We start from the raw sequence: 21248 nt of genomic DNA, 5'->3' as shown, positions 1-21248 counted from the left end.
TAAAAAATGATTACGTTACTGGACAACTTGGGATCCATATTTCAACCCCTATCGCTTTAAGACAGTTAACTCTGCGGAGAGCATAAAACCAACTAAGCATTTGAGCAGAGGCGGGATAATGAGATAATGTCTGCCACGCTTTTCGCGACGGTGCTCAAGCCATTCCCAGAAAATGAAACCTTCCTCACTTACGCTGGTGACCAAGTATGTGGCGAAGGAACAGCATCAAATACCGGAGATCGAACAATCACTGTCGTTCTCGGGCGAAATTTGTAGTTTCAAATGAACAAATGAATAAATAAACAATATATAAAATATCGGAAGAATACCTAGCAATGGTGTGAATACAGTTAAATCTGAAACATCAGCATAGTTACTAACCGCCAACAGGAGCTCAAGAAATTATATTCAGGTAAACATCAATGGAATAGAATTCGGCCGTATCGGCGCACATGGGCCATACAGTAAGAATGGTGCCTTATAGGCCATACAGTAAGAAATTACTGACATATATAATCACCGATACGAGATACTATATGTAAGATGTCTAAGACCGATTCCGCTCTATCTATGCGAGATCTAACCTTCCTCATAATCTTATCATTGAAGGAATATTTTTGCTTTGGAATACTGGATGCTGAAAAGGTTAAACCAAGTGAGGAGAACCCATTTACTATCTCCAGGTCGGCATTATATGCTACCTTTGAAATGACCACTGGGTAGTCAAATTATTTTTTAAAGGAGCCTTTTGAATCTGGCGAAATGCTTAACAGATAGAAATGATGCACAGTGCATAAGTGACATCATTACGACAATAATGGCCAGATGCAGAAACCAGCTAAATGAATATCTGCCGCTAAGGATGTCCCGGAAAAATCCTGTTGTTTGAGTGATACATTTCAGGCGAACATTGTAGGATACTTCAATGACTTGGATATAAATCCATAGAAGTATACGGACATAATAAATATTCATGTAATTTAAACTGATCTAGCAAAATAACTGACATTCTTCGTCACAGTTTAGTGGTTCCGCCACTTGTTATTCGTTTGAAGAAGTCTGGATTCGAATCCCGTCATAGACTGTAAAAATGTCTAACGTCCTCTTCAATCGCATCATGGCTGCAGTTAGCCGATGTCAGGCGGAGTGAGTAGAGTTTTATTCTCCAGTGAGTTATTCCGGGATCTTCAGCCTGCACAACATGCAAATCGGTCCGTTAACACACTTGTACAGACCTAATACACAAATGGCGCAATATGGCCTAAGCCATTGATGCGCCTAAAATCTAAGAACAACAATACATATGACAAGACCTGTACATAGTAAAATAAATAGTTTTTGCGTAAAACACAATTATGTTTTTATTATGTATGGAGTGTTACAATAAATCAATCAATACAAATTGTTAATCGTTTAGCAGTCACGGGCTTGAACCCCGGTCCACTCAAACAGCGTGTGCTACTGCACTCGAGCTCCTGACCACTCGGCTACGTCAGCCCTATGTTAGTCGCATATAACTTTCTGCACATAATAATAATGTAAATAGTGACATCTGGAGTACAACTGAATTTTGCTTTGTAAGGTGAAATATATGTATACATAGATATATAGATTAAGTTCAGTGGAACTTAATCTGTACTAGGGCATATTGTAATGTGAAATTATGACATGCAAAATTGCAATCAAGTTTGGTTTTGGTATGTGCAACCCTCTGGCCTGTCGGCCGTTCAGTAGGGCGAAATTGTTAGTAATAAAACCGATTTAAATAAATAAATAAAAATATTAATGAAAAGCAATCAGAGTGAAAACAATGTTATACACCTAAATTTGGCGACATCCTCCGGGACAAAACGCGACATCACTCGCCTCCCCTTTGAAAAGTGCTGGGTTAACCTATATCCCCTGAGATCCCATCTCTTTCTCCTCCCCTTCCCCCCCTCTCTGTAAAAAGAACTGTTACGCAAATCCCACCTGACAGCTACCCATCATGTGAACACTATATAATCGGGTTTGAGTAAACATAATTATTTAGTACAGTAAAAAGCGCTTAACTTCCTAGCATTCCTGAAATGTAAAACAATGCGTATATTATCTCACTTGATGAAATATTAAAAACAAGCTGGGTTATCGTTCTTCATTCGGAAACCCAAGTTTAATGATTATCTGAAATTACGGAACTTCACCCTTAATATATTCTACGATCATCATTCCAAACGTGATTCCTACAGTGTTAATTCCATTAGAGTGTTAATCCTGTATTTATCGTTTATCGAATATAAGTGAAGTTTATCCAAAACTTCATTATTCGCAATATATTGCGCAGTTGCCATCGCACAGAATTCTTCCCCTCAAATAAACACCACCTAGAAGGCAAAAAAAAAAAAAAAAAATTTGTTTATTTGAATATAGCCCACAGAACAGAATTGTTACTGAGAAAAGGAAATTCGTGTGAAAAATTAATGATTTATCCAATGCATTAGATGTCAGTAACACATATTCTGAAACTGAAAGAGCGTTTAGTGAACGTGTATAAGCTTTTTAGCTTGCCAGAGGAAATAATGTCTCATCGCTTTAAAGTAGTGATCTAGAAAAGAATGGTTTTATAGATTTATGAAGTAACATCCAATGTTACGCTTCAGACAGCGAAAAGCTACGTAAATTATCAGAACTTCTGTTTTTATAAATAACTTTGTCAGTGAATTTACTAAATTCACTAGAATTTTGCAAATAATTTTAAAAATTTATTAATATGAAATTACAGCAACAAAAACATTAAGCTGTGACACGAGAGAGTCGTCAGTAAGGCAGAAGAAACTTCGAAAAATCATGTTGAAAACGTAAACACGAAATAGACCTCCTATTAAATAGCAAAGTTTGGGTTTTAATGGCACATCAGCAACTAGGGCTATAATGCCTTAAATAGTGGAAAAGGAAGTAGAATCACTGTTAGTGCCCCCAGGCAGTATGATTGATTAATACCGATTGTTTAATGAGCTTGTAGAAATGAAGGGCTTAAAGAGAATGCAGCAAAAGTATTTAGGCATTTTGTCAGAAAAATTATTAGATTATCAGTAAAACAATCTGTTTAGATTCAATCTTTTCAAAGGCAGGCAAAAAAGCCACTTTTGTGATCACTAACTGAAAAATGCGAATTTGGGGACATTATCTTGGTCGTGCGTACTTACAAATTGTGTGTGTGTGTGGAAAGTAGTGTAAGAGGTATATGAAGCTAAATCCAGAGATTTTTTGAAGCTCAGCCCATATCACTGACTACAATTTTTATAGAAAAAGAAGAATTTGAATGACTCAAAAAAGTTTTGAATCAAGCAGAAATGCGATCCCAAAACCTGACAGAAAATGTTCCGTACTTAAATGTCCAAATGCAATACGCGCAAAAAAAAAAAAAAAATTATTTAATAAATCCCCAATATTCTTATTTCACATTAACTTTATTACATCCGAGTTCTTCAGCCATTACGAGAACATATGTTTGTGTTGAATATTTATAAAACATAGAACTGATAAACATCTTTCTAGTACAATTAAAATAATGCCAACTCTTAAACTATCTAGAAACCTTCCATCTGATCAATGATCGCCAGTATGGATTCCGTCAGTGTCGATCCACAGGTGATATTCTGGCTTGTTACCCATCTGTGGACAAATTCAATGGAAAAGTTTGGTGAAACTGAAACAGTTGCTCTTGACATTTCAAAGGATTTTGATCGTATTTGGCATAAAGGCCTTTTAAGTAAGCTTCCATATAATGGTTTCCAATTGGGTAATTAGAAACCATTAGATTTTATAATTGGGTATTCAGTTTTCTCTCTAACTGCTCACTGCGGGTGATGTTAGATTATTATTGTTATTTGGTTTTTTTTTTTAGGAGCATTAGCAACTAAGGCCATAATGCTCCGGGTCATATGCGGTGGTCATTTCCCGACCTTTCCGCATTCTCCGTATTTGGTGGTCACGGGCTCGAACCCCAGTCTGATCAAGAAGCGTGTGCTACGCACTGCTGCTCCTGCCCACCTGGCTACTGAGGCGCCGTGATTTTAGATGGCTTTCTGTCTTCTAATTTCTCCACTATATTTATCGAATGGCTTGTACAGTACACATACAATCAAATTACATTATTCAAGAATGATTAATATAAAATTAAGTACTAAATTTAATAGAACAAGAATCACAGATGAACATTTAACTTATTTAAATAATCAATTGCCGCATCGGTCGCCATCAGGAAGTCTCCAGGATTTCCTTCGTAGGCTCGCAAGGCACAGTCCTCTATTACGTGTTGGATGGTCTGTATATCGGCTCCGCAGTCACACGTCGGGAAAGGAATTTTGTCCCAGTTATAGAGAAGGTCTGCACATATACCGTGGCGCGTTCGTGCCCTGTTTAATACTAGCCATATCCTACGAGGCTGGTCAAAACCAGGTGGTGTTTCAGAAATACAAGGCCTGGTATGACATAGACTTTTCCACTAATGCTGGTGTTCTCTAACTTTCAATTCTTGCTCCCACTCCTTTCCTCTTGTATATTAATGACCTTCTTTCATTGACCGAAAATCCTATCCATAGTTTTGCTGATGAGAGCACATTGCATTCCACCTTCCAGTTTGAGAAACCTTGCCCTGAAAAAACAGCTTCAACTTCCCGAACATCCACTACCAATTTCTTAAATGCAGATCTCCAGGTAATTCTCCAGTGAGGCAAAGATAACTTAATTGATTTCAATCCTTCTAAAACAAAGCTTTGTCTCATATCTCGCAAAAAGGATTCCTCTACTCCTATGCTTATCTTCGATGACACTGATTTCTAGGCAAGATCATATATTTCTATTGGGGATTGTTGTTGTTGGTTTGATGGCGCAACGGCAGCTAAGGCCATTATGTGCCATATTGGGGATTACTCTGACTTCAAATCTCTAGTGGCATAAGCACATTACAAACATTGATTCCTCTGCATCTGAAAAACTGGGTTTTCTCTTTCGCTCTCGGCGTTAGTTTTCTTCCAAACAGCTGTTCACTCAGTACAAATCGCAAATCCGCCCTACCATGGAATATTGTTCCCACATCTGGGCGGTGTCCCCAAAACCTCTCTCAGGTTTCTGGATTCCATTCAAAAAAGGGCAGTTAGGCTAACTAATGACTTATCTCTAACAGGGTCTCTCCATTCTCTGTCTCATAGACGTTCTGTTTCTACTGCATGCCTTTTTTATAGATACTTCCAAGGGCACTATAATTGCTTCTCTCCCTTCCAAAGAATTCCGAACACGTGCCACTAGTCAACATCCATTTACTGTCCAACTTCAAACTCACAGAATCAACTTTTCTTCTTCTTCATTTATTCATTCAACATCCGTTTTCATACGCATTTCCTGAAAATTACAATCTATAGAAATTCAAATCTAATATCAACGAGTATCTTCCTTCATCTTCTCAACCTTCAACCCATGCACGGTACTAAGCACTATAGATTCTCATACCTCTTGTGTTTGGGGGTTTCATAAAAAAAAATAATAACCACAAAAGGAAAAAATATGGCAGGCTGCCTTATACAGAGTGTCTCAAAAATATTGGTACAAACGTTTGGTGGGGTAGGTAACATCTAAAGGAATGTGAATCGCATAGGAACCCATAACCGGAAACGTCACGGGAAAGTAGTAGCAGAGGCACAAGAAGCAGAAATGACACAAGACAGTAATTAGCGGCAAACATTTATTTGACATAATATTAACAATGGAGTACGAGATGGATGCATTTCATGATGTTACAACAGATGCTCGAAGGTTCCACCATGAGACGCGATGCATGCATGACACCGACGCAGCATGGATTGGCGGACACGGTCGAACATACCTGAAGTTTCTTTGACAGTAGCAGCAGCGCAGACGAGTCTCGCCACGAGATCCATTTCCGTCTCCACAGGCGATTCATACACGATAGATTTAAGGGCCACAGAAAGAAATCAAGGCTCGATAAATCAGGTGAGGGTGGAGGCCAGGCAACGGGTCCACCACGGCCAATCCATCGACGCTCAAAACGCCTGTTCAAATGGTCACGAACACACCTTCCATAATGGGCAGGCGCCCCGTCATGTTGAAACCAAATGTTGCGTCTCACATTTGCTGGAACATCGTCAAGTAACCCTGGTAGAACTTGTTCAAGAATGATCTGATATTTAGCGGAGTTCATGCGGAATGGTAACAGGTATGGGCCGACTAAGCAGTCACGGACCATACCTGTCCACACATTTATTGCGAAGTGATGTTGTGCCGCATGGGGGCGCACACCGTGTGGGTTGTCGTGAGCCCACACATGAGCATTGTGCTGATTGAATAAGCCTTCCCGAGTGAAATAAGCCTCATCCGTGACCAAAACATAGGCTGGAAAATTCAAGCCTTGAACACTTTCTTGGAGAAACCACTGCGCAAAAGCCACACGTGCAGGATGATCTTGGGGGAGCAGTAACTGAACCCTTTGGAGATGAAATGGGTGTAAGGAATCGTCGTGCCAGACACGCTTTACACTGCAACGAGACACTCCTAAGGCAGAGGCAACGGCACGTGTGCTGGTAGTAGGATTACTGTGGACAGCATTCAACACACTTTCTTCCATGGCGGGAGTTCGCGTCGAACGTGGTCTGCCCGCACTACTCCTGTTATCTCTAAATGACCCATAATCGCACAAATTTTGATGCACACGCGCAAACAAACGGTGGTCCGGTACATGTCCGTCTGGGAAGCGTTTTCCATAAATTCGTTGAGCAGCTCGTCCATTGCCCTCTGCTAGTCCATACACTAGGTGCATGTATGCATGCTCTTCGTGTGGCGACTACTGCTTGAATGAGTAAACCAGAAATTTTCCGTCTCGCGAACTGATGAACAGCGCCGTCTACCGACTTACGGTGACGTTTCCGGTTATGGGTTCCTATGCGATTCACATTCCTTTAGATGTTACCTACCTCCCCTAAACGTTTGTACCAATATTTTTGAAACATCCTGTATGTATACTAAGTATATGAGGTGAGGTGACTCTTGCAGTCCCGAGACCGGCTGTGATAGTAAACAACATTAAAGTTGAGGTATACCAGACGTTTCTTCTACTGCATTTTGAATGCAATGATAATTGTCTCTTATAAACCTCTCAAAAAGTGTTTGAAATAACATAGCGCATTGCATCGTTGGCATTAAGAAATTGCTGGAAATAGTGCTATCGAAGTTAGTGCCTGTTGAAAAAAAAATGTAGAAGGATGTTGTCAAAGACATTACACATTCTCCTCATCACAAGATTATCAAAAATATATGAACATCAAGAGATTCAGATATTCATCTAATCATACGCGGAGGAGTGACAGACAAACAACTGGAACAGCTCACAATCAGTGAGAGTGGAGCGGAAGTGTAGTGCCATCTCAGCTTACCGTGTAGTCTTTTTGGAAGTTCTTCAGCTGGTAGAAACATTTGGCAACGCTAGCCTCATATAGGCCATTTTATGGATTGGGGTCTAAAATTGAAGCGCCAACTTCAGATTGCAATGAATCCTTCAATAATATACAGAAAAATAGTATACACTCGAGTACCAGCAGATTATTTCACAAGTCCAAAACTGTTTCTTAGAAGCGCACGCCAGCAAACGCTCGACCAGTCAGGTTAACTTTAACCTGGATCCTCATTCCTAAAATGTGCGCACCAATAAATATCGTATCCATAAATTCGTTTTGCTCCGCCTTATTATTATTTTTTTTATTAATTCTTGGTTAACTGTATAAATTACCTATTTTTTTTAAATTGAATCATATGTTTATTTTATCGACAGCTATTGTTTTCTATGTTTTGAAAATTACATTGTTGTTTATTTTACCTACAATACATATATATGTTTTGTAACATAGTAAAATACTGTATACAAATTATCAACGATATCTTGCGTGATGTGAACCTTACCCCCCCATACCCATCGATCCTTGATTTTGCTGTTCGTGAACATCTTCAGGAACATAACTCGGCGAACTCGCATGTCCTATTGCTTTATTAATACAAGAAAATACCAAAGTTGATGCCTTTCTGGACCTTATAAGTGCCCAGTGAGAGAATTGAAGATTCAGGGGAAATTATCAAGTTCGAACCACTACTGGCAGTTCTACACACAGATTAAGAAACAAAACAAAAAACAGCCCATTTTATTCTCTCCGAACAACATACAAATACCTAAAGCTTTCACTATACGTTTCTTTTCATTCAATGCAATCTGCGCACTCTTATTCCTCGACACTACTCAAACCTTGTCCACAAGTATTACTCAATATTTCATTCAGTTAATAAAATTTGTATAATCCTGTTTACCTTTTCTACCATAGAAACGTATTCGCAACGGACAACTGAACTTCAGGGGTTTAGGAGTTTATTGAATTTTAGCGATATCAGCAGTGTCAAGTCTTTTGAAGATGACAGGAATATAACAGCAACTTTCTTCTGCTCGAAGTAGGCTAAAACACGGGAACATAGGTAACAGAAAACACACACACCAACAAAGAAACCACCACATTACAGAACAATAGCCTCCATGAAAATAACTCTCAAGCCCAAACGTTTCTTTTACTACGAACAAGAAAGATTACTGATACAATACAGCCAGCAGAGCTGACATCCCAGGCTTACTGGCTAACTAGTCCCTCCTGTCGGTAACAATGCTCCATGCCAGGAGCCGATCTGCATATCTATAGCACGTGATGCAACAACACATCATCAATCCTAATTAGCAGTTCTAAACAAGAGCTACTGTCGAAGAAGTGTAGGCTAACGCCAGTCCCTGAGGGCTGCTGTTAACTCAGCTTCTTTAAGACTCATATACACCAAAGCTGCTCCATACAAAAAACAGGAATTTTATTTTACGGCGTTCAGGCACAAAAACTCTCACCAACTCCTTTTAGCGCCAGTACATAACAGAGCTTTAAAGCCAATAGCTTGCCTTCAGATCCATCAATACTTTATAACGCCTTTGTGTTGCAAAATCAAGGCGAGACATGGATGCAATGTTGCCATAAAACTAAAAGAGTCCCAGCAACGCAGAGATTGCTATTTTCTTTTCCCTCAAGTGAAACTAATTAAAAGTAGAAGGTACACGTTGCATTGTTTACGTACAGAGAACACTGTTGTAGAAGATACTTAATTACCTTTTAATCCCTTTAAAAGTAGAATTAGAAACGCAAAGAAAATAAGCGCAAACACTTCATCATCCACCGATCTTAACGTGGGATTTTTCTTGAGTACTCTGTATATCATATACTCTTTATAAATTCTGTCCGGTCTCTGCCACCTTTAGATCAGTTTACCTTTACATCTGTATGATTTCTCCTATTCCTTCTGTATATTTATAAAATTAAAAAATAACAATTCTGTTCGTACTCCGAGATGGTTACAATAAGTTCAGAGGAGTTTCCAAGAAAGAAAATAAAATAAATGTTTATACTCTGGGAAGACCGCACGGTCAGAGGAGTTCACAAGATAGAAAGAATACAAAAAAAAACAGCACCGTATTTAGCAATCTCGGGCTTGAACCCTGGTCACTCAAGGCACGTGTACTTATGCGCCCTCGCGCTGACCACCCGGCTACGGCGGCCTATGAAAGAATACGACCGCATTTCGTGGGAAAAGGAAATGAAACATCAATTCGAACAATGATACGCTTAACTCTATATGAAATGACCACTCGGCTCCGGTCCTTGTCACTTTTGTAAGGAACGAAATATTTCATTATATTTATTTTATTGCAACACAGTTATTTAATAGCCACACCTCGTGTTTCTGATGATATATGTAACTAAAGATTGTCAGAATTCAGCTTGAATTTCATCGAATACTAAATTTTTTATGACGGGTAGCAAATATTTCGTTATGTTTTTTATTCAACACGCGATGATCAGAAAATTACAAATTTTCGGGTCACGCTTCATAATATAAATTTTGGGAATCATAACTTCCCGATTGTTTTTTTCAGGAGACACGATGTCAGCCTATAAGAGTTCGGGCTATTTGGGAAACGGGTTGCTTTCATATTTTAATTTTAGTTATGGGATCTGCGGATAATACAGTTCCACGAAAAATGAAGTTCTCTCTCCCCCTTTATGATAACACTGAGCAACAGTGTAAGAATTTTTCAATAGCAAATGATGGAATTAGTGTTTTTAACGCTGATTTGGAATATGCAGTCCATTTTTATCAAATGGGCTGCACATTCGGTTTGCGAAATGAAGGTGTCGTAAACACCTTCATTTCGCAAAAAAATCATATTTTAGTTTTAACGTACTTATACAGATAAATTAAAATCTATCTTTTCAAATTAATTGGATTATTGATTAGAAAGTTCTGTTATTTGGTTTTTAGGAGCATTAGCAACTAAGGCCATATTGCTCCGAGAATATGCGGTGGTCATTCCCTTGACCTTTCCGCATCCTCCGTATTTGGTAGTGACGGGCTCGAACCCCGGTCTAATCAAGAAGCGTGTGCTACGCACTGCTGTTTCTTCCCACCTGGCTCCGGAGTCGCCTTAGAAAGTTCTAGAACCAGCAGTTTTCCTAGATCTTGCTACAATGGTCAATTTCTGACTGTTCCTGTACTATTCTATTTCCACTGCTCCCTGCATGTCAAACAGATATATAAAACAAACCTCCCAGATAGGTCAATCAATCGGAGTTATAAGTGGGTCAGTGGCGATCGGGACGGTTACCCTCCCCCATCCAAAGAAAATTGGCATAAATATGAACAAACACTTTGTTTTATGATATTAAAAGTTATAGTATTTTTTTATTTGTTTACAAGCTGATTAATCTTCCAGAAAATTAAGCTGAATTCTGGCTTAATCTTCAGTTAGATATATCATCAGAAACACGAGGTGTGGCTATTAAATAACAAGACTGTTGCAATAAAATAAAACAAAGTAAATATAATGAAATATTTCGTACCTTATAAGTTATCCTCTTCAAAATAATTGCCATGAGCTTGCACACGCTGTTCCATAAGTTTCTTACAAGCACAGAAACACCTGGAATTCATCCTCTGTACTGTAAGCCCTTTTAATTCTTCTGTGGTTGTTTTTTTTTTTTTTTTTCTGAATGGACTGAAAATGGATTCCCTTCAGTACGTATATTTGTATATTCATCATTTTTTAAGGGAACACCCCTAAAAAGCCATTGGCTTATGTGTTCTCCATCCCCTTTTTGCTGTTATCTCCCAAAAAAGTGTAACATAAAATAGGGATAAAAATTATTATTATTATTATGCTTTTCAGTTTAGGAAAGAGGAAAAAGTCAGAATGGGATAGATCTGAAGAGTAGGGTGCATGTTCACACAGAGAATTTTTTTTTTTGTCTGGAAACTGGCAAACAGAGAGCGCGTTGTGTGCTGAAGTCTTGCTAGAGCATCCAGCCATCCTTCCAAAATTAGAGCCAAAATTCGGATCTCTTCCTTCGAATATTTTCACTTAGCCTTGTCAAAACTTCAGTGTAGTATGTTTGATTGACAGTCTGATTTGGTGGGACATATCCATAATAATTCCTTTAATATCGAAGACAATAAGAAGAATGGTTTTCATTTTTGATTTTGACATTCTTGCTTTTTTTCTGGTCTGGAGTATTATTCTGTCCCCCATTGCATTGACTGTCTTTTAATTTCAGGATCGTACTGGAACAGCTAACTTTTATCGCAATGAATTACAGTACTCAGAAACTCTGGATCTTCTTAAAGCTTTTTCAAAACATCTTCACAAACTTGGAGCTCTCATTCTTTGATCCGCATTCAAAATTTTTGTTCCACACTTTTCTCAGGCCTAAATTTTCAGTTAAAATTTGCCTAACTGTTTCTTTGTCCATATTGAGTTCTGATTCAGCCATTCTAATGCTTAATCGACTATAACTTCTAATCAATGTCCTTACCCGATCACATTTTCATCAGTTTTCATGGGTACAGCGATGAATAGCCTGGTCGTTCATCGTCTTCCACATTCCTCTCTTCCTTTTAAAAATTTTTTATGGCATTCAAACACGCCAGCCCTTGATATAGTATTTTCCCAATAAACTTGGCGAGACAACTCATAAATTTCAGTTGATGGTTTCTTTAGTTTTTTTCAAAAATTTGAGGGTTCATTTGTTGTTTGATTCTTTTTGTCTGTCATTTTTACAGCAAACTGCAAAAACACAACATAATGAAAATCTATCTCACAGCAGAGCAAATGAGCGTGTTGGAACGTGACTCAGCAGACAACTAGGAATAGGGCCAGGGTTAACTGCTGTGTCTTTGTTTCGCAGATGGTGCTTGGTGTATAGTAGCTGCGCGCGTAGTCTGGTTATTTAATAGCCACACCTTGTATATCACCATCGTTATACTTCTCCCCTAAAATCAGCTTGGATCCGCCGCTCAAGTGTGTGAGTAAATCCTAAATATTTTTATATCTTTTGGTGTCAATAAAATATCGCTTCAGTGCGTTAATTCACCAGATAGCTTTGTTATGAGTGTGGGATTACACGATTAAATCTCACAGACAGTCTATATTGACCCCCCCCTTAAAAAAAGTACAAGTACATGAACTTTATTTTAGCTACAAATTAAGTGAAAACGAAAAGTGTGCTCCTCATATAGGCAACACTAATTTTGCATCGAATCTCAAAGGTTATGTTGGAAATGTAAGCTTGTAAATCTTTCAGGAAAGTTTTCAGGAGCATTTTCTTAGCAACAACAGCAGCAGAGAACTAAAAATTTCGACTGACAATTTTTTATTACAAGCCTATCAAAATCTCGGTTGAACTTGTCTCTAAAATTAAACTTTCTCCATTCCCACTTGTATTTTAAAATTAAAATTTTAGAAGCTTTGAAATAAGTTTAAAATCATAAAAATCCTAAACTTATTTTAAAATTTCATTAAAAATTCCAGTACTCGTAACTTGCATTCCTTTCTAAATCTGCGAATACTAGGCAATATATAACTTTAAATTTGGATTCAGTAAATCAAAATCCATGGGATTTATCGTATTTCGGGAGGGGAAAAAAATCAAAAGCTTAAAATTTATAATCTAGTGCAGGGTTTCCGAAACTATTTCAAGCGCGGACCGGTGTTTGCAGATTTTTTTTCGCGGCTCGTCTATAGCTATAAATTAATGTATTTTCAATAATTAAATCATAGGTTCAAGAAATAATGACATTACCATTAGGACATTTAACATACCTGTAATAATGCAATTAGGTATTCATTAACATCAGTAAATATAAATAAAAGATAGGAAATTCATTTCTTTGTTTATTATCAAAAGTTTACGTAAAATTGACATATTTTTGAGTCTGTTTTTGGGAAAATAAATATTTGTTTAATGAGTAGGGTGATGCTGTGTAAGATGTAAAATCTTACATGTTTAAGATTTTAGAAAAAAGTGAGATTAATGTAAAATAAAGATTAGGAAATGGCAATATGGGGCAGCGGAACAGTACTGGTCACAAATACTAATTAGAAAATGGGTCACAGGCAAGGGGATTAATTGTAGACAAGGTAACAAGTAAAAGGTTAGCGTGGGAGACTACGGGCCGAAAGTGGCTATGGCTACTGGCGAGGAAGTGCGAACAATTTAGGCTAGGACAGAACAATACGAGAAGGACACAATCGGTCGGACATTCCTTTTGATCGGGGACCTCCGGAATCCAGCCAGGTGGTAAATAGGGGTCAAATGCTCTGGTGAGATTTTAAAATTGGCGTCCGGCTGTCGGCGATCGCAGGTTTAGAAGATAGTGTAAAACAAATTCGTTAAAAGCACAAACAAAGTAGCGGCGCGCTTCAAAGGAACAGACAATCTGGGAAAATTATAATTTATTAAAATAAGAGGTTGAATTGTACATAGTAAAATTAGCTTGAGAAAAGTCGAAGGACGAATAGGGCAGAAAGAAAGTCGGAAAAAAGGAGAAGATTGGTTATAGGAGAAAAAGAGGCAGACCTGACATACAAGGGCGGTACGTGATTGAGATGACAAAAAGGAGTGAACAGGGAGGAAAGAACAGACAGAGAACCCCGAGTTGAGTTATGTGGGTGGTTATGAAGATGGGTTAGCGGTATACTAAGTTGAGTTTTTGTTAGTGTTGGAGAAAATGTGAGTTAAAGCCAGGACACAGTTGAGTTATGTGGGTGTTATGGAAATGAGTCGGGGTGAGCTAAGTTGAGATTCTTGTCCGTGTTTGATAGTCTGGAGAGATAGTTTGGACACAACACACTGAGCTGAGGTTTTTCGCGTTTTTAAGGAAATTGAAATAGTCAGCGGACACAGCAGTTAAGAATTTCGTCGGCGTAAGCAAAAGTAAGTTAGTAACAGTTAATAGTTGAGGGTTTCGACGTTGTAGAAAATATGTGTTAGCAACAATTGAGTTTTTTGGTGTGTTAGAAAGAATAAGAAGATTATGCCTGTCCGTCATTGGAAGGCAAGAGCAGTAGCTCGTTTTTACGAGTCTAACCGTCATGGGTAGTGACCGTATGCTAACGAGCGCTGTCAAATAATTCTTATTTTAATAAGAAGTTTGTGAAAGGTGGAGTAAGGAAGGGTAGCGCCCTGTGAAGTTTTCTTCTCGAAAAAGTTTTTTATTAGGTGGAGCGAAGGAGCAAGAGTAGCACTCTGTGAGCTCTCTCCTTGTGGAAAAGATAGCCGTATAAGGTGAGAAAAGACCTCAGGATGGAGATAGCAGTCCCCATATCGACGGAGTATGATAGTATGCAACGTGCCAGCCCAGTTCAGGTGTACAGTGAGTCCATCAGAATACCAGAATTGTGATCCTCACTAGAAAATTCGCTAGGAGTTCTAGTATGAATGCCCTGATATACGATGATGAAATTTCCAACTAAGAGTGGGAGGATCCAAAACAGCGAAGCCCGACTAAGAGGAAATTAACTAAGTGACAAACATAGTATTCTCGTTACCTTAAAGGACTTTAGGACCCTAATAACAGATTAGTGGAGATTTAAGATACTGAGAGATATATACATGTATAAAAATATATACGTAATGTAGAGAGAGATAAGTTAGGTAATAATAATAGAAATTTGACAGGTATAACTTTGTAATTAGTGAAAGGAACTAAAGAAGAAGAAAAGGGTGTAATGATAGTAGTGGCTTTGATTAATAATAAAACATATGTTATGTTATAAGCAAAGGAGAGAAAAGGAATATTTGTCATAAGTTGTTTCCTGAAAAATGTAGGTATGATTAGCATTTTGGAAGGGGAGGGTAAAGTCCTAAACCAGTGTAAGAATTATGGAGCATGTAAGGAAATTTATGGATCATGTGCAAGGAAGAAACTATAACAGTTGCTGTACTAATATTGTTTGTGTTGTAAAGGAAAGGATAACATTAATAGAGTATAACCAATGTACTTAGTTATATATATAACTAATACTAAGTAGACAAAGTTGAATATTAATAGTACATGCCTCAGTTTGTTCATTTTTTTATGTTGTATATATACATAAATAAAGTATGTTATATTATATATTTGTGTGTGTAGTTTGTCATCCTGGAACACCCAGCTCTTCCGAAGGGAATTATAATTAATCGAGAAGTTCCCTTGAATTTGGAATTCTCCTAGGAAGTAAAGTCAGATGCATAAGTGGGGGAAATAAGAATAAAGTGGACAAACACTAAAAGGGAACAAACCAAAAAAAAAAAAAAATTTAAGAATAAATAAGAAAAAAACAATAAAACAAAAATAATTAAATATTTACATCATCGTAAATGAAATCCACCCCCCACAGCTGTTTTTTTCATCACAGTAATTTTAAATCAAGGGGAAAAGATGTCAACTTGATTCTCAAATCTGGCTGGACGTTCAGTCTGTTCCGGCATTTCTTTTTTAAAAACACTATTGTATAATGTTGAAAATCCGGTTTGAAATTTGTAAGTTGTTACAAATAGCATAAGAAATTTCAGTACTTTTTCTGATGAATGTTTATATTCTTCACGGCAACTTAGACAAAAATTTATAAATGAAACCTGATTGAAGTGGTATTTTAATGCTGTGTCACATGACAGTTCAATAACAGAATCAATTTCTTGTTCATTGAAACAGAATTCTTCCACATGTTCCACATTAAAAGTAAATGGCTTTCGAATCCACATTTTACTGCTGTCAATTGTAGGAAAATATTCTTGAAAGTTTGATTTCACATAAGTAGGACACCTTAATATCACACATGTCAAATAAGTAGGACACCCCAATTACAATCATTAAACCTGTCTTTAAATTCGAATATTGCGTCCTTTGCTGATGGAGGATGTTGCTCCAAAAACAATAAGTACTCATTCTTCATTTTGATTAGTCGTTTCAATACATTACCCCTTGATAACCATCGAATTTCACTGTGTAATAGAAGATGTTCATAGTCGCTTCCTAATTCTTTGTTAAGCAGTAAAGATTCTGGAATTCAAGGAACGGGCTTTTATATAGTTAACAAATTTGACACATTCTTGAATAGCTGTATTCAAAACCATAGGCATTTTTTTTTTTTTTTTTTTTACAGCTAACGCTTCTCTGTGAATACTACAATGCACCCATTCACAATCTTGAGCCGCCTCTCGGACCCTCGGAAAAAGTCACGTACGGGAACCTGCCACTGACCAGGCGCCATCGCAACTCAATCCGACACATTTGTTCCAATCAATTCCACTTTGAGTTATATAATTTTTGATTAATTTAAAAAGTTCCCCAGCCGTTGTTCTCGTTGGTAGGGGTTTACAAAAAAAAAAAGTCCTTACTGACGGTGTCCTTAAAATCATACCTTCCAAAGCACATTAAATTGGCATTATCTGCTATGTCCTGTACTTTCATCCACTTGTAAAGAAAAAAATTGACAGCTTTGAATGCGCTTTATGAGAGTTTCTTCAATATTATTCGCCATTTCAACAATTCTACGCTTCACCGTATTATTTGATAAGAAGAGTAAATGCAGCTGATTTTCTTTTCTTTTTTTTTATAAAGGTGAGATGTAATTACTTTTAGTGCGGGAAGTATTAAATTTTCACCAATAGTTTGAGGGTATCCTGTCTCGGCTATTAGTTTTGCAACGTCATATGAAGCCATAACTAAGTATTCATTGCAACATCTCAGGGAAACCGTCTTTACAAAACTTTTTCTAGATGAAATATATTCATTTTTCTTATGAAAAATTCCTTTGGCTTATTTGATGCACACAATCTAAGTGCCGTTTCAGTTTCAACGGTATCATGCATTCACTTGACAAAGTTTCGAAACAAATAACGCTCAATGGCATGTGGTTACCGCAGATAAAACCAAATTTTAAATAATCTTCATAATACTGCTTTGTCCAAGAGGTTTTAGATTTCTTTTCCACGCTGTCAGCATGCCCATTGCCAGGGGTTTATTAATATTATCCCTACCATTATCCATTATCTCTACTTGTACTAAATAAATAAATAAATTTTTATTTGTCCTACCAAATATAAAATATAGGTACACATTAGTAAGTGACAAATTCCCTTCACGGCAGAAAATGCCAGGGGATCAACCATAAAATGAAAAATAAAAGAATGGCTAAAATATACAAGAAAAGCTGAAATATAAACCGAATTACTCTTCACTCATTTCTGTCCAGAGTCCTGGCAATTCTAGTACAAAAGTTTATCTTAACATCACATCCACTGAAACAACCTGTGCGAGATATAGACTTGTTCAAATGCGTACACATAGTTCTTGACAGAAATACTCACAACTGCTAGGCAACAGTAGCCTCAGCGAACCATACTGCGGTTTGTTTCCTATATTTCGGATCTTCTATGAGCCTTTGTAGGTCAGTTACAATATGTGGGCGCCTCCGTAGCCAGGTGGGAAGGAGCAGCAGTGCGTAGCACACGCTTCTTGATTAAACCGGGGTTCGAGCCCGTCACCACCAAATACGGAGGATGCGGAAAGGTCAGGGAATGACCACCGCATGACCCGGAGCAATATGGCCTTAGTTGCTAATGCTCCTTAAAAAACCAAACAAACAAACAAATCCAATATGTGTTAAGCACTGAAGTGATTACAACGCACTGGCTGGTATAAATCTGTTGGCCATCTTCAATCAGTTGGTCTTCATTCTCAAGGATTTCGTGCGTCTTAAGGCAGATAGCGGGATTTGCTACTCACAAAGCTGCCAGAAGCATGGTTATGATATCATGCCAGTCATCATTTTGATTGTGGTTATTAATCGTTTACAGGAACGATGTCTGGTAAACGTTGTAGTTTAAGCTGTTCAGCTTTCTTAGTTAAGTGGTCCTTAACTGTTGAGGGAGATGGTGTTTATGGTTTGCCCACTTCAGCAGCCAGAATTCACTCGCATATGTTCTCCTAATGTGGGTAGGGATGGCTGACGCCCACAATTCGGCGCCATACAATATGGCCGAATACACTGTGGTTCTTAAATATCGTGCGGTTGTTGTAGACTGTTTCAAGTGCAAGAGGTGCTGTTTGGTTGCCCATCGTAAGTAGTTAATTTTATTTACAAACAGGTCAATATGCTACTTAAGCGTAAGTTTAATATCAAATATTACACCCAGATTTCTATGCGTCTCGACAACTTGGATAGGCATGCCATTTAGTTTTTGGTGTACGAGCGTAGGCAATTCTTTGAGCGAGTACACCATCATTACAGTCTTCTGCGGAATTAGGGAGAAGCCAAAATTATCTAAGTACACGAATGAGTTCAGAAGCGTATGATTAATCTGGTCACACAATACACTATTGGTCATGGACGGTTGGATGGACGTTAGTGTCACCTCTCAGCCCATCTGCTCAAGATCCGGTTGCAGTAGCGTACTGTCATTATTATCATTAACGACCCTGCCAACACCCTTCGTATCGTCTGCAAACTTGGACAGTACTTCTGTTCCGGGGAAATTAATGGAGGCACTAGTTAAAGAAGCACTGCAGGATCATCTAGACAAGATTGCAGTAATAATTCAGACACAGCAGCGTCCATTGATTAGCACTCTCCGTCTTCCCCCACTCAACCACCCCTTTATTCATAGCAGTAATTTGCCCTTAATACCATATTGCTCCAATTTGCACAGTAGTCTTCCATGTGCAACAGTATCGAAAGCTTTCCTAAAATCCATGTATGTGATATCAAAATTATTTTTTGCACAAAATTATCCTTTGTGACCACATCATAGTATCCAGTCAGATTGGTCAGACAAGACTTCCCTTTAACAAACGTATGCTGTGTCTGAATTATTACTGCAATCTTGTCTAGTTGATGCTGCAGTGCTTCTTTAACTAGTGCCTCCATTAATTTTCCCGGAACAGAAATTAAACTAATAGGTCTGTAATTACTTGTATCACCCTTTGATTCCCCTTTGTGAATTGGGGATACATTTGCACATCTACAGTCCATGGGGACCTCCCCTTAGTCCAAGGAAGCTTTCATAACTCTCACACTAGGGAGTACCTGGAAGTAAGTAAACACTTACCAGGCTAAGGGTTTTCTTACTTCCTTTGCTGCCCCCTTTAATATAACTGGATAGATCCCATCCACCCCAGGTGCTTTTCTTATGTTTAACTTCAACAATTTCTCCTCCACTTTTCTCTCAGTTATTACAAAATCATTTTGCTCACAACAAGGGTTCGATAAACTTCTGGCATTACCCTCCGTGAATATCTCCTCATGTGTGAATGTAGATACAAAATACTTATTCAGTCTGTCAGCTACATGTTGGACAGACAACTTGTGTGATGCAGGAAATCTGTTGCTGCTCAGCTACCTGAGCAGGATCATCAACAGTCAAACCATCAATATCTAGTAGACTAATCTGATTCATCCTCTTCCTTTCGGAGTGTACATAAGTAAAGAATTCTTTGCTGTTTTTCTTTGCATTGCATCTTTTGCTGGTTGCATTAGTTCATCCGATATCCATTTAGGCCTAAACCTTAAACAATATTTTTAGTTGGTATGAAAAGTCTAGTAGCTTCCAATGTTAATGCTTTGAATGCTTCCCATTTAGAATTTGCTGTTGATAACATCATCAATTGGTCCCACTGAATAGAATTTAAAAACTCTCTGAGACCACTGTAGTCACCTTTACGAAAACAAAAACCCTTCCCTTTATCCCTGATGGTAGTTGCATCTTTGAGTAAATCCCACATCAGCACACTGTGATTACTGCCACCTAGTGGTTCCTTTATCTGTAGATTCTTAATGCATGAAGCATCACTGCTAATAATCGGATCAAGAGTATTACTCCCTCTGGTTGCCTCTCGAACTTGCTGCTGTAGAAAATATTCATCCAATAAATCCTAAAAAAAAAAAAAAAAAAAAAAAAAGCCTTGCTAGTGTGTGAGTGACCAATCCACAAGTTCCAGTCAATATCTGGGAATTATAATACAAGGTGATCCGACATTACCTCTTTAACCTTGCCTCCTGGAAGAAAAAATCAAGCTTACAGGTCTGTAACTACTCACTTCGTCCTTTGATATCCCATTACAAACAAAAGGAGACTTGTACATCTATGAATATCTCCTCTAAACAAAGGATGCTCACATAATGATTCCAAAAGGTTTTGTTACCCTTTTTCTGCTGATATTAATTTAATTGAATAGATTCAGCCTCGGTTGCTTATTTACTTGTAGCTCCAAGTTCTCTTCCACTTTCTTCTTAGTTATCAGAAATCATTTAGCTTTCATTTTTATAACTTGGGATACTTCTGGTACCAAAAGGAGCCTAAATGCAACAAAGGCGTTCCCAGATTCAGAATTAAGCATGCCAGTATAGAATTTGTCTGGTATAAGTTAGTTGAAAGCAAAATATAATGACAGTAGGAGTAATCCTCAAACTAGAGGATTGTGAAGACTATGGCAAGCGCCTCTGCATGCAAATGGAATAGGCAAGCAAGTATGGATTGTCTTATTATAGGTGATTTCAATTTGTTCTTAAGTGACTGGGGAAATGTGAGGGGGAACTCACCATGGGAAACAAATTTTTTAAATTAACAAGATGATTGCTATTTGTATTAGCATAGAACAAGAATATTCTAGGCCTGGTCATCACGCACGAATCAGATGACATCAGAAGCCTGACAGTACAGGAACCATTAGTAAGAAGTGATCACAGAGTACTAAGTCCGATTATGAGAAGAGAAGCATCAGTTGTTAAAGGCAAAGGAATGGGTTTTAATTTCAAGAACATTATGGTAATTTAAGGTACTACATGGCCCCAATTAACTGGAGAT

Source organism: Mastigoproctus giganteus, chromosome 3 (assembly GCF_048544385.1).
Source record: "Mastigoproctus giganteus isolate SK-2022 chromosome 3, ASM4854438v1, whole genome shotgun sequence".
NCBI classification, from domain to species: domain Eukaryota; kingdom Metazoa; phylum Arthropoda; class Arachnida; order Uropygi; family Thelyphonidae; genus Mastigoproctus; species Mastigoproctus giganteus.
Note: the sequence above shows the minus strand (reverse complement) of the source record.